This window comes from Astatotilapia calliptera, chromosome 16 (genome assembly GCF_964374335.1).
Source record: "Astatotilapia calliptera chromosome 16, fAstCal68.1, whole genome shotgun sequence".
NCBI lineage: Eukaryota > Metazoa > Chordata > Actinopteri > Cichliformes > Cichlidae > Astatotilapia > Astatotilapia calliptera.
In genome coordinates, this window is record NC_137437.1 from 14,516,789 (window position 1) to 14,529,931 (window position 13,143).

A 13,143-nucleotide genomic window follows, 5' to 3' on the forward strand; every position below is an offset into this window, starting at 1 on the left:
TGTATTGCTTGTTTGCATTAGGAAGAAGCTGCTTGAATGGCCTTTGAGCTCACTGTATTACCCTATTTAGATTTCAGTAGCAACACTGTTAAATCCTAAAAATAGGGGAAAAATCCCTAATAACAAAGTAACAAAGTTCCTTAATAATGTCTGAATGTGAGGTTATAGTTTTTTAAAGCAATGGCTTTATGACATCTGGATCTTTGTTGTTTTTGGTTGGAACGGTCTGCTCCGTACTGTTAATGAGGGAAGACGGTCACTCAAAGTGAGATCAAAGTTTCAAACATTCCTCCTTTTTTAGTCAGCTTTCTGAGTGAAATTACAAAACTCTGGCTTCCATGGACTCACAAGTTTTAAGTAGTGACTGAAAGAAAGAGAATGCCAATACAAGCAGCTATAAGGTGAGAGGCTCAGTCACTGTGGAGAGCTGGTATTTCTCCACATTGAAAGGACCCAATTTGGGTGGTTGGGGCATCTTATTTAGATGTCTTCTGGGTATTTCTTGGTTGAGGTGTTTCAAACATGTCCATAAAGGGAGAGGGCCTGTAGAAGACTCAGGATATTCTGCAGAGATGATATCTTTTGGCAGCCTTGGGAACTGCTTGATGTCCCCCTGGATGAGATAGAGGAGGTGGCCAGGGAGAGAGAGAACTGGGGTATTCTGCTTAGACTGCTGCCCTCATGACCCAGCCTAGGATAAGTAGCAGAAAGTGGATCAGTGGATGAATGTCTGTCCTGAGTATAGTTTATCTGTGAGAAAACTGTGTTTAAAATTAAAGTCAAACAATGATCAAAGCCAAAGCTGAGCCTCTGTTTGCTGTAACAGATTTTTAACGTTGACTACTCACGCAAAACCATCGAGAGCCAAATTTATTTCAGGGTCAAATGGGTTCATTAATTCCATTCACTTCTTCTCTTTTTAAAACCATTATTTCTGAAAGGATAAAGTTTCTCCCTATAGTTTATTATCAGTATTTTCTTTTTTTTTTCACATTGAGTTCTTATTCACGTCCACCAAAAGTGCATAAGGAATTAATCTTTTATTGGCCAGTGTTACAATGAACAATAGTTATAGAAAGCAGATCTCTTTGTTTTTGTATAGGCACCTAACACTTAAAATTATGAATTTATTCTTAGTCTGAAAAACTGAACTATATTCATTATTAGAAAACTGCACTCACACTCCTTTACTACTGTGTGTTCTTACTCTGAACACAAAATAAGCATGCATGTCACATTACAGTCAGTTTTTAGTGTTTCGTGCTTCTTTTGTTCTAGACATGCATAGACCAGCCAATCATGGTTCTTTACTAGGCACTTTCCACTATTTGTAATTGCCATATTCCCTCGATCTGTACCATGAGGCATGGTTGCAAAAGTGAAAAATAGTTCAAAAAAAGAAAAAGTTGTGCTGATGTGTTTTTCAGTTACCTGGACACCTCTGTTTGCTTCCTAGCAAGAACTGTGGTCAAGACTTGTTCTTTTAATGAAAAAATTAGGAAATGACTGATGGCTGATGGTTGGAACAGTCCTGACATATTAAGTTCACTAATCAACAAATTGGTGATAACATCAGTGTTTCTAATACCACAAACCTCAGAACAAAAACCTGTGTATTACAAAATGAATCCTTTTGCCAGGAGTATTTGGAAAGTGAATTCTTGGGAAGAAATGGTTTGACAGGAAGTTACTTCACATAATTAGCCCTGCATATAGATATAAAGTGAGCTCTTGAGTGTCTCCTAGTCAGACGTTACCTCTAGATAAAACCAAGCTGGCTGTTTTTCCTCTGTTTCCAGTTGTTATGCTAAGCTAAGGTAGCTGAGTGCAGGCTCTGTCTTAATAAATAAGAGCAGAGGCATTAAGGAAGACATGCGATCTCACTTACGGAGCGCTTCAGAGGGGAGGTGAAGGAAAGCAGATTCTGTACCACTGCTCTGTTTCAGACCCTTAGTTTTTTTTGCTTGGCCCTTCTGTTAAGGTACGTCTTATCATATCTGGGGTCAAGAGTGATAATGTTTTAGATACATTGTGCTTTGTGGAGGAAACCATAGCTTACCTACAAATCTAACACATAAAAAGACATTCTGGGCTCAACAGGAGGGGATGTTTTACATTAGCAGTGATTACAATAACCGTTTGAAAGAGTATCATGGTTCATGTAGCTTTTTCCTCACAGATCTGCTTTTCCCTCTAACTTTTGCCCTTTTTTCTGCCTCCTGTAATTGCCCAAGTCTCTTTTGTCTTTTATTGTCTACACCCCCTTGTGAAAAAGGACATGATAAAAGGATGTGATAAAGGCATGGTGGCTTGGTGGCACATAAAGTGTCTGCAGAATATATCTGATCTTAACCTTAGACAATTTAACCTTAAGCGAGGCAGAATTACTTTCAGGTGTGTTTTAACAGATGTTCAACTGTCATAACAATTAGATACCATTCATCTGCTTTAACAGTACATGTTAACGTCCAGGCTGAGGGTTTTGCATTTAAAAAAAAATAAAAATAAAGTCTCTCCACTGAAGTTGACACATTGTGGTTTTACTGGGGATTATGTGTCTGATTGGGTTTTGGTTGAGTGCACTGACTTCCTGCTGGCTTGGTAGATAACCAGGAGAAGTGCCAGAACATAACACATAATTAAACAGAAGCCAGCACGTGGTTTATGTGGTGGATTATGTTTTTAAAAAAATATTGTGTCTTTTATTATTTCACACAGATTTAGATTTTGGTAGGAAGTCAGGGAGTGGTGTATGTATATATTTTTATTTGTGCTGTACATGCTTTCTTGAATAAATTATCAAATAATTAAATTAAAGTTTCTTTTTTGCTTTTATTTTAACAGCTTCACTGTCTTGGACTGCAGCGGATGACGTTAGGGCGGCTTTCCAGCTCTCAGCACATCTCCAGAGAAGAAGGTGAACGACTGCTGCCTCCAGCTGCTGTCCAAGGCAGCTGAGTTGGAGTGCATCTGATGGTGGGATGAGATGCTCTCTGGGGAAGCAGCTGATTTTAAGGATATGAACAATAACAACATAGCCAGCGAGGCAGCCAGTAGGGAAAGCACAAGATGAGAAGGGCCAGGGGTAAGCGACTGAACATTCAAAATTCGAGTGAAAGGATAGAAAACAAGTAAATCGGCGACAAATACCATTGTTCGCTGACATATTAAAATGAAAAATCTAATATTGATCCACAATATACATGGGTGGTCAATACTATAGATGCATGGCCTACTGAAATAAGAGAAAAACTGAAAAAATATTGATGGATTTTACTAGCATCATAGAAATCAAATCATTCTTGTTTATTCCAAATCAGCAGTAACTGGAATGATGCGCCATCAGAAATGAGAGTTGAAGCGTCTTCATATCTTACTAAGAGTTAAAAAAAGCTTGAATGTATAATAAGTACCTGAAGCTAATACACATTTTTATTTGATATGATACATGTGCTGTTATGCGGAATGAATAAAGGCATATATTTCTATTTTCTCTGCTCGGTTTAGGAAGTGATGAGCTCTTTGGCCAACTGCTGATCTTAGCAGTGCTAAAAAATCTTTTTGCTATCTGGCCAATATTAAGAGTTGTTTGTGACAGACATATTGAAACCAGATGATCCTGTGCCCAAATACATTTTCCAAGTCTTCAACCAATGTGTGTGTGTGTGTGTGTGTGTGTGAAATCAAGACATTGCAGCTTGCACACCAACCTGTCAGCTGGAGATAAACAACTCACTTGTGTGATGTATCATGTATAATGTAACACAATATATTTATGTGTGCGACCTCTTCGTGTCCTCATTGTCCTTCATTCACTGATTGCTGAAGGATCTTTCTCTATGGTCTGTTGACACTGCGAGGTCATGGATCCATCTACTGGGAATACAGTGCAAACTTACTGTAAGTAATTGCGTCTGTGTGTGTGTGCGTACATATGTTTGCATGTGTCTGGATATGCTGTGTGCGTAGTCGGCCAGGTGGATTAAAGAATGTTATGAAAAATGTAAGAGACCTGCGAGAGAGAGAAGGGCCAGCTGGGGTGATTGTGGCACTTGGAAGCAGAGACACTTTTTCCAGTCTGCACATTAATCGCCTGCTTACAATTAGACCTAGATGTATTTGCTCTTCTATTCTTCTTCTGTGTGTTCAGAAACTACTAACCATACTAACTCAAAGAATTAAACTTTTATATTAAGTCATTTAGCGACATACCAGGCGAGTACCAAGTTGGAGCCCCTTTTGCCTTTAAAACTGCCTTAATTATTCATGGTACAGATTCAACAAGGTGCTGAAACATTCCTCACAGATTTTGGTCCATATTGATGTAATAGCATCAGACAGTTGCTGCAGATTCATCAGCTGCACATCCGTGATGTGAATCTCCTGTTCCATTAAATCAGTACAGTGACCTCACTGTCATTGTCAACTACTAAATGTACTTTTAGACAGACAATGGACATATTCGGTTTAAAATTGTTTATTCTCTGAAACTTTTCACAGAGACTTTAATATTTTATTTACTAGGACAAAATGCATGCTGCAAATGTAGTTTAAGAATATTCCAAAGCTGAGTTCACTAAAATAGCTCTGTACTCTGACTCTTTAACTTGTGAAAAGAAGTAGGGAAATTTCAGTTGACGGTAAAGCTGTCATAAAATTTGTCTGGTTCTCTTTCAGCTGCTTCACTCCTTTTTACCTCTCAGCCCTAAATAGCCGGTGGGTGGCGTGGACCCACTTTGTAAATGCGACAACTGGAAAAAGAGGTGACGTTAGGAGCTTCAATTTTTTAAAATTTATTTATGTATTTTTTATTAACCTGTCCTGTCCTGCTTTGTTGTTCGAAACATATTTTCTTTCCCAAGAGGAACACCGAAGACTTTCTGTAGCCTCCTCGTTATTGAAATAAAAAAAGTAAAGGGTGAGAAAAAAGAATGGGGGTGGGGGAAAAAGTCGAGGATGAAGTAAACGGACACACTGGGTCTCCAACTGCTGCTTCTGTAACAAAGTAAACTAAGATGATACACAGAGGTACACTAACAAATATGCAATTTTGCTGTGTGTGTGTGTGTGTGTGTGTGTGTGTGTGTGTGTGTGTGTGTGTGTGTGTGTGTGTGTGTGTGTGTGTGTGTGAAAGAGCGAAAGAGGAATCCCTCAAACTTCAAATTGATAATTTAGGTGTATCTACCAAAAATCTGGGACGAGTTTGAATCTCATTGATCTCGACTTATTAAAGGTCAGACGTTAAGTTTGCTGAAAATCTTGTGAATGCGATAACTCAAGAAGGAAGTCACCTAGGATTTTGAAATTGCTACCATAGGTGTGTCTGCAAGGGGCTGAGGGGTAACATGTATGTTTTACCCTTATGTCCTGCTTGCTACCACACTAGAGACTCTCGCAGTGAGCTGAAATGAAACAGATGTCTACACATTAAGAGAATAAAAGGTCCGTGGTTCCTTACTTTTGTGAGGGACAGGATATTACCTGAACATTTTAGACTGAAATCTATCACTTTTACTTTCTAATTTTATTTTACTTTTCATTTTTCCTACAGTTATTGTTTATTTGCATTTCTAATGTGCTGATTCAAATTAGTGAAAAAATGGCCCCATAAACATAATTTTCTTCTGACAGCTGGATCAAAATCATGAGCCACCCCACAACTGGAACCATTTACTGTACATTCTTTCCTTTGTCAAATGTCCTATTTTCACACACAACACATTTTCCACATGACTATCAACGGCACTAAGACTAATTCAGATACGATGAGACGCGTTCTGTTTAACGTTTAAACATCTGTTGCTAGTCTAACTTAGATTTAGATTTACTGAAGCGTTATGTTTAGACCTCTAAGTGACAGAACAGATAATAAAAGTAAGACTTTTGTGTTGTCTATTGTTATTGTTTATATCATATATTATGCTCTCTGATTTTGAAGATAATCACTATATATTTTCTAAAAAAATGTGCGCTTTCAGTGTGTGGTGGCCTAAAAAATAGTGGTTGAATGTGCATGGATTTTTTTTTTTTTAATTTAAGGTTTTAAATGTTATTGGAAAGAGTTAAACGTCAGAACCAGGTCTAGAGTTCATCCCAATGGTCTGGCAAATGCTCTAGCAGGTACTACCTGAGGCTGGCTGTTTCAAATCCTTTTTTCAGTGGCTGGAAACTATTTTAATGGGAAACACAGGGATGAATAAAAAAAAGAGTTAAGAGCTAGAATTCTCCTCTTCTCCAGGCCCAATTAGATGTTGGCCTGTTTCTGTCAGAAATCTTTCAGCAGTTTTTCAGGGAAGCATACTTTATGACACCGGCACCACATCTCTCGAGTACAGTCCCCTGAGAGAGCGGGAAAGAAAAAGGTTTAAAGAAATTCACAGTTCAGTTTTCACATATGTTACAGATGACCTGCCAGTCATATTATCCCGTTTGGTAATGAAGTGAAATATTGTGTAGAACTTGCTCCTGGTAAATTGCTGGATAATGTCCTCATTTGTATCAAATTAAACACAATCAAGCATTAGCATGGTCGTTACAGACCTGGATCTGAATGCTGCCATGGAGAATATCTCCCACATGCTGCACATGCTGTCAGGTTGTCTGCAGTTCATTGCAATCTACTGTACTTCACTTTACGTAGGGGCCTTTCTGGTGTGTATTTATTCACAGTTCGTTTTGCTGGATACAGTTGTTCATTTTTAGGTGATGTTAGGGTTTGTGCCAGAACTCTCTAATGGTTTTCACTTGTGTTTTTTACAGCAGAAAGTTTTTCTCAAAGGCAAGTGCAAGGACATATGGGAATCTAAATGTTAAAGCTCACTGATTTAGAAGTGCTCATTTAATTTATCCTTATGCTTTAACCTTTATGGATGTTTGATATGGTTTTCAGTGTTTGTGTGACTGAGAATAATGTTTATGTTTCTGTGGCAGGAACATAGACTAAATGGACTGGAATTTTATAGTGCTTTTCTACTATTAGTGACATTCAAAATTTCACACTGTACTTTACAAAAGTCAGTATCTGGTATGACTTCCCTTATTCTTCAACACAATCTCTCTTAGGGAAGTGTTCTTACAATTTCTTTAAGTAGTCTTCAGGAATAGTTCTCGAGACGTCTTGAAGGAGATTCAAAGATGGATGTTTCTGCCTTTTGTTCTGTTCTCTATCAAGATGATCCCACAGTGCTTCAACAATGTTGAGGTCTTGGTTCTGGGGATGCCAATCCATAACCGATGGTGTTCCATTATGTTTATCTATCTTTCTACACTCTCATTGTCACCCTGAAAAATGAAGCCTTTGCCAATCAGATGATTTCCAGATGGGTGAAGTCTGATGGTTCTGCATCCATACCATCAGTTTTGGACAAGATCTCTAGCATCACTAACTGAAATGCATTACCTCCATCACGTTTTATAGATGGCTGTAGACGCTCATTGTTGTACCTTTCTTCTGACCTCCTTCATTCATATTGATGACAATTTCACCCAAAAGTTCAAATTTTGATCCATAAGACCTATTGCTGCTGATTTTCATTCCAGTTCTTGCGTAATTTGGCGTTCTTCATCTTTTTCTCACTGTTTCCCTTTAGAATAGCTTCTTGACAGCCACCCTTCCACTGAGACCATGTGTGATGAGTATTCAGTGATCAGCAGATAGTAGATCCAATGAAGGTCCAGCTGTATCTCCAAGGTCCCATGTCAAGTCCTTGCTGATTTTTTTGTCCTATTTCCCAAGGACAGGGCTTTTAGATACTGTTCGTCTGTTGTAGATAGTTTTGCCACTTCTTCCTTTGTCCTCCTTTTGTCCAGCTTCCCCAGTTTTTTAAGGACACACTGCACACCCAACTTTTTGACTAAAAGCTCTTGTTTTATCTAAGGAATTGTTCAATTATTACTAAAGAAATGGGAATAAATGAATTCAGTGAATGTGCTGCTAGTAACAAAGTGCCTAAAAATACAATTTAAAAATGTTGAGTTGTCTGCTGTAAGTAGACAGAACACTGGTTCATCTCTTGAGTTAGGTGCCTTTTCTATGAATGATTCATAGGTCTGTGTTGGTTTATCCTGTCTTTCTCCTCTCTCCCAAACCAGTCACAGCAGATGTCCCCCCAAAACCAAGTGCTCTCTCATTTAGGGGTTTTTTTTTTTTTTTTGATGGTCGAGGTTTTCCTCTGAAAATGATCAGGTTCAGAGACTTGACTGAAAATGAGTGAAAAACTACCCAATGACCAAAGAAAACCTCTTCAGAAAAACCAGAGAAATTGTGAACATGTTTTAAAAAATTATATGAAAGTCTGGAAGTTTTGGAAGAAAAATAACAAATAAACGAGGCATCTCCGTGTTTCCTGTTTTATTTTGAAAGAGTCTGTTCTTTGTTCACTGCATCTAGTTTACTCTCCCCTGTGTTGTCATTATGTTTCATTGTAGTCAGCTGTATCCCCATGTGTCTCCACTTTCCCTGATCACCTCATGTGTGTATTTAGTCCTCAGCCTTGCTGTGTTCAGTGTCGCGTCGTCTGTGTTCTCACCCACCATGTTTGTATTCATAGTTTTCTGTGGCATCATAGTACCAGTTTCCCAGTTTAGTTATAGTTTAGTTTCGTCACTGTGCTTCTGCCTTGTTTGACCTCCATGTCATCAGCCAAAATAAAGGCTCGCTTTTCGTTTGAACTCAGTTTCGTGTCTTCGCCTGTGTCTGCACCTGAGTCCTCCACACACTTTCCACTCGGTCTGCCACTGTGGATCGTGACAATACTTCAGTTTTAATTACATGTTAAACATATTTTCAAATGCCAAATCTCTTTTCTTTTATATAAGAGTATGCTTTATAATCCTCCCCTTCAGAGCAGAAAACTGACACTGTGAGTCAATGTGAATTTTTTACCATTGGAGAAGATTGAAAACATAGTAAACAACACAGACCACTGGCTCATGAGTTTCTCTCTGGCAATTTAAGGATATCCCTCTTCACCAGGAATTCTGCTTCAAGCAACAACTTTGCTTTACTGGCCCATCTTCAGCTGTCTCTTAGATTCACTTCAGATGCTGCTCCTGAGGAAAAACAGAGTGTTTTACTTAGATGCACCACTCTGTACTGATTGGGTTCATCATGGCCAGACCTCTGTGTGCTATGTGTTCTAAACAGTTTAAAGAAGTTGTCCTAATCTGATAGTGTTCACCAAAACTGTGAGGAAAAGCTAATGTGATCATAGAAAGTGGCTATAATTAATATTCTTTATGATAAACAAATGATAATGCTGCTTTTTGATTATTGGGTGTACATAGGAAAGCGTTTTCACTTTCTCTTGCATGGTCATGTGTGACTGTGGTTTTTATCTTTATAAAGGTTTCTGGACAAGAATGTGTAGATTATGTAGGTGAAGGCCAAGATTTTTAAAACAGAAACAAGGAGCTTAGCCTGTTTAGCCTGCCAATAGTACTCTGACTGCTCTCGCGTTTGAGCAAGCTTTGGTAATATGCAGGTAAAAGGTTTATGTAATGTGCAAAAGTGGGCTTGCATTTGCTAAAATCTAATCATAAAAGCTTTGGTTGTCATTAGACAACCTACCCAGCAATTCATGTTTTCTTCTGCTTATCTTTTCCAGGGTTGGGGTGGGAGCTCAGCTTGTAGGGCGAGAGTTGGGGTAATCTTTGGACAAGTCTGCCGCAGGGCTCATTGGAAACCCGCAGCACAGAATTGCCTGAAATCTGTCGCACTTGGTTTAAATATCTGCTGGCTAAACTGGAAGTCCTGGCATCAGATAATAGATGATAGATTTTCTAGATTCAGGTATTGCAACTTGATATTTTGCTTCATTAGTTTTTCAGGGTGTACTTAGATGATCGTTTTCTGTGTATCTTTTGTGTATTATATTATTTCACATCCTCACAACTGATCACTTTTGGGGACAAGATATGGTGCTCTGATTGGCTGATATTTTTCTCTGTGAGTTAACTGCTGTACAGACTTTCTGGCTAATTCTGACCTTTTGCAATTGCAGTTTCACTTTTGTTGTGTGATTACGTTTCCAATGTGCTCACCTTATATATAATGACGACTTAATGGCCGTCATTATGTATAAGGACAAAGCTGTACATCTAAATTTCGAGAAACGGAGCATGCCAGTTTGAAGTTAGCCTCAATACTATGACTAAAATGCATTTTTGTGTTTCATTTTTGTTGCCTCACATTTGGTAATATTAACATCCACAGACGTTTTTACAAGGTTGGCATTTACTGTTGATTGGCTGATTAAGAAGCAGTAATGTTTTTCCCGTCTCACTCTTCCGTGGTGATTGGGACCAGAAGACTTGTTTTTCAGTCCAAGATTGCCCATTCCGCCCTCACAGCTGCAGAGTTGACAATGACTGAACTGGGAACATTTTTTCAGGTGGAAACATAAAAATAAACTTAGGTCTTATCTATCATGTGACCTCTTGTTTCTTTATTTCTTTCAAATATACAATTCATGTTTCCCATCTGCCACATGGACAGCCTAAACAAGGGCAGTTAGAATAAACTGTGGGAAAAGAGTTTGAAAAGAGAAAACTGGACTTTCAGATCTGATTGTTTTCCTTCATATTCCATGCATTCCAAGACAAAATATGCCTTTGCCTTTGTTTCAACCTGGGCACAGAATCAGTTTTGTCTATTAACTATTGTTTTCTGTGGCTTAAACAATCCAATTCTTTCTATCTTTCTCTCTTCCTTTCCCTCGATCTATCATTCTGTGAATAAATTATAACCTTAACCCTGCCAGTGAACGATGCCGTAACCAGCACTGCTCCTGCGCCAACCCTCAACCCTTTGACATGAAGACAAATGGATTAAACCCTACAGGGACACCTGTGGTAAGTTATATGCATCTCCTGTGAGGTTGAACAAGTACTACTGTGTATCCATTTAGTGTGTCTTACTTCATCATCTGCCGTATGTTGATTTACTCTGGGTTGTATCCAGCTAAATTCTTTATTGGAAGAGCCTCTCTTATTTTTCTGCTTTGCAGTCCAGACAGTTTAGCAGATAAATGGACAGAAAAATGGAAAGAGGGTGCATTTGGTTGTTTGTTTTTTTCCTTAAGGTGTCACAGGCTTTAGTGTAAACTGTGGTTTTCATGTTCTGTTCAGCAATGATTTGATGATGTGGTGTGGAGTGGATAATTATTTTCCACTTCCCCAACCAAAGGCATTTGCTAAAGCTTCCCTTAGTTTGATCCTGTGATTTATTTCTCCTAACTCAAAGCAGCAAAAACAGCACAGAGACAAAAGACGGCTTTAGTATAGTCTTATCACCAAACCCGGAAAAAAAAACTTACTTCAGTTAGAAATTATGTCTCCTTCATCCTTCTCTTTTAAAATTTTTATATATTTTTTATTTGTATTTTGTATCTGTTTCTCTGGTGGCTCAAGCTCTTTTTAGTTCTTTTTTCCCCCCTTTTCCTTTTGATGGCAAGTGAGAGGCTGTAAAATATTTCAAGGTGTCTCCTAACACAGATCATGGTGATGATGTGACTTTGTGATCAAAAAGAACCATTAAAGAACCATTATAACAAAGTCTGCAGAAAGAAAACAATTTCCTGGTTGAGATAGTGGATGCTGAGGATGTTTGAGTCTCTGGCAAAGGTTATCACACAGTGGAGGTCATAAGGATGAAGTGACAATGACACAAGTTTAATCTAAGTTAAATACTTTCACAAATGTAAAGATGGCGTTTTATCAAAGAAATGTCAAACCGAATCCAAGTTCAACAAAATAAGATTAAGTCATAAGGACAATATACTCAACTCAATATACTCAAGTGCTGAGCCAAGCTAAAAGGCCACCTCATCTCAGCAAACATTTTTTGTAAGCTTTATTGTATAGATGCATAGGTCTTTGCTGAATCTTTGCAGTAGAAACCCCTGAAACAATAAAAATGAAGTATTTTCAGTTAGAAAAACAACAGCTGAGCAGTTAAAGAACAATGGCTGACAAAGCAACCCGGCCATGTTTAATTTACCCAGAATTCAAAGCAAATTTGTTTTGTGAAACATAATCAAATACATCTGAATTGAGACGTCTGTTTGAACTCTTCACATTTGTTCTAAGCCACAGTCTCATCTTTGTGAAATTTATGACTATTTGCAACACAAAAATGCAGTGTTAACTTTCACAAACAATGAAAGATGCAATGAAGCTGTGCAGCCGTGTACTGTGTATAAACACATCTAAACAGTTTATTTGTTGATTTCTGAAGGCCTTCTGTTATTGCTCCACTGTGTGCACACCGACCTACTCTGCAGGACTTGTGTATTGTACAGGACCCTCATAGCCCGCCAATGTTCCACCATAAAACATTATTTCATCATGTGTCTTAACTTTAAAACAAAATGTGATGCTGGATTTTTACTCAAAAGATGGCAGCCTGAAAATGATTTTACCATCGTGCACATCTGTTTTGTGATTTTTAAGTCATTTATGTTTTACATAAAGTACAACAATTGTCAAAGATGCATCTTGTATGTATAAGTGGGTTGTATTTAAAATTTGGATGGTTAAGAACTGGTGGGGTGATGGAGAACGTCTTGTTATAACACATCTCACTGACTTAAGTTGGATTTTTGTTAATGCATAATTATTACTGTTATATATACAAAGGACAATGTGTTTGTTACTGTCTGCTCTAGTCCCTGATAACTATTAGGAAAATACACTTATTTACAAATCAAGATCAGTACTGTACCACATATGTGCCACATATCGAACACACAGGTTAATGAAAGTAGCTTTGCTTAGCACAAAAACAGCATGCTAGCACCAGCAGCTATGATGATCCAAATTATCCTGGAAAAACCATCACCTGTAAGTGAAAGATTTTTGAGAGAAGTCATTATACTCAATGTCTAATGTGATGCCCTACAGAAGATTGAAATTGCTTTGTAGCATCTCATATTGAAATATGATAACTATTTTTTAAAGCTGTAGAGTGATTAGAAAATTTGCTGAAATTGTTGGTCACCGTTGACCATGCTACAGTTGCGTACTGATATTGACTTATCTTGGAAAGCTCTACAGTCATGGCCAAAAGGCAGGTACATCAGTGCCAAAATTAAATTTCATTTATTTGCTAACAAAAGTTTTTGAAACATAAAAAAATCCTCACAA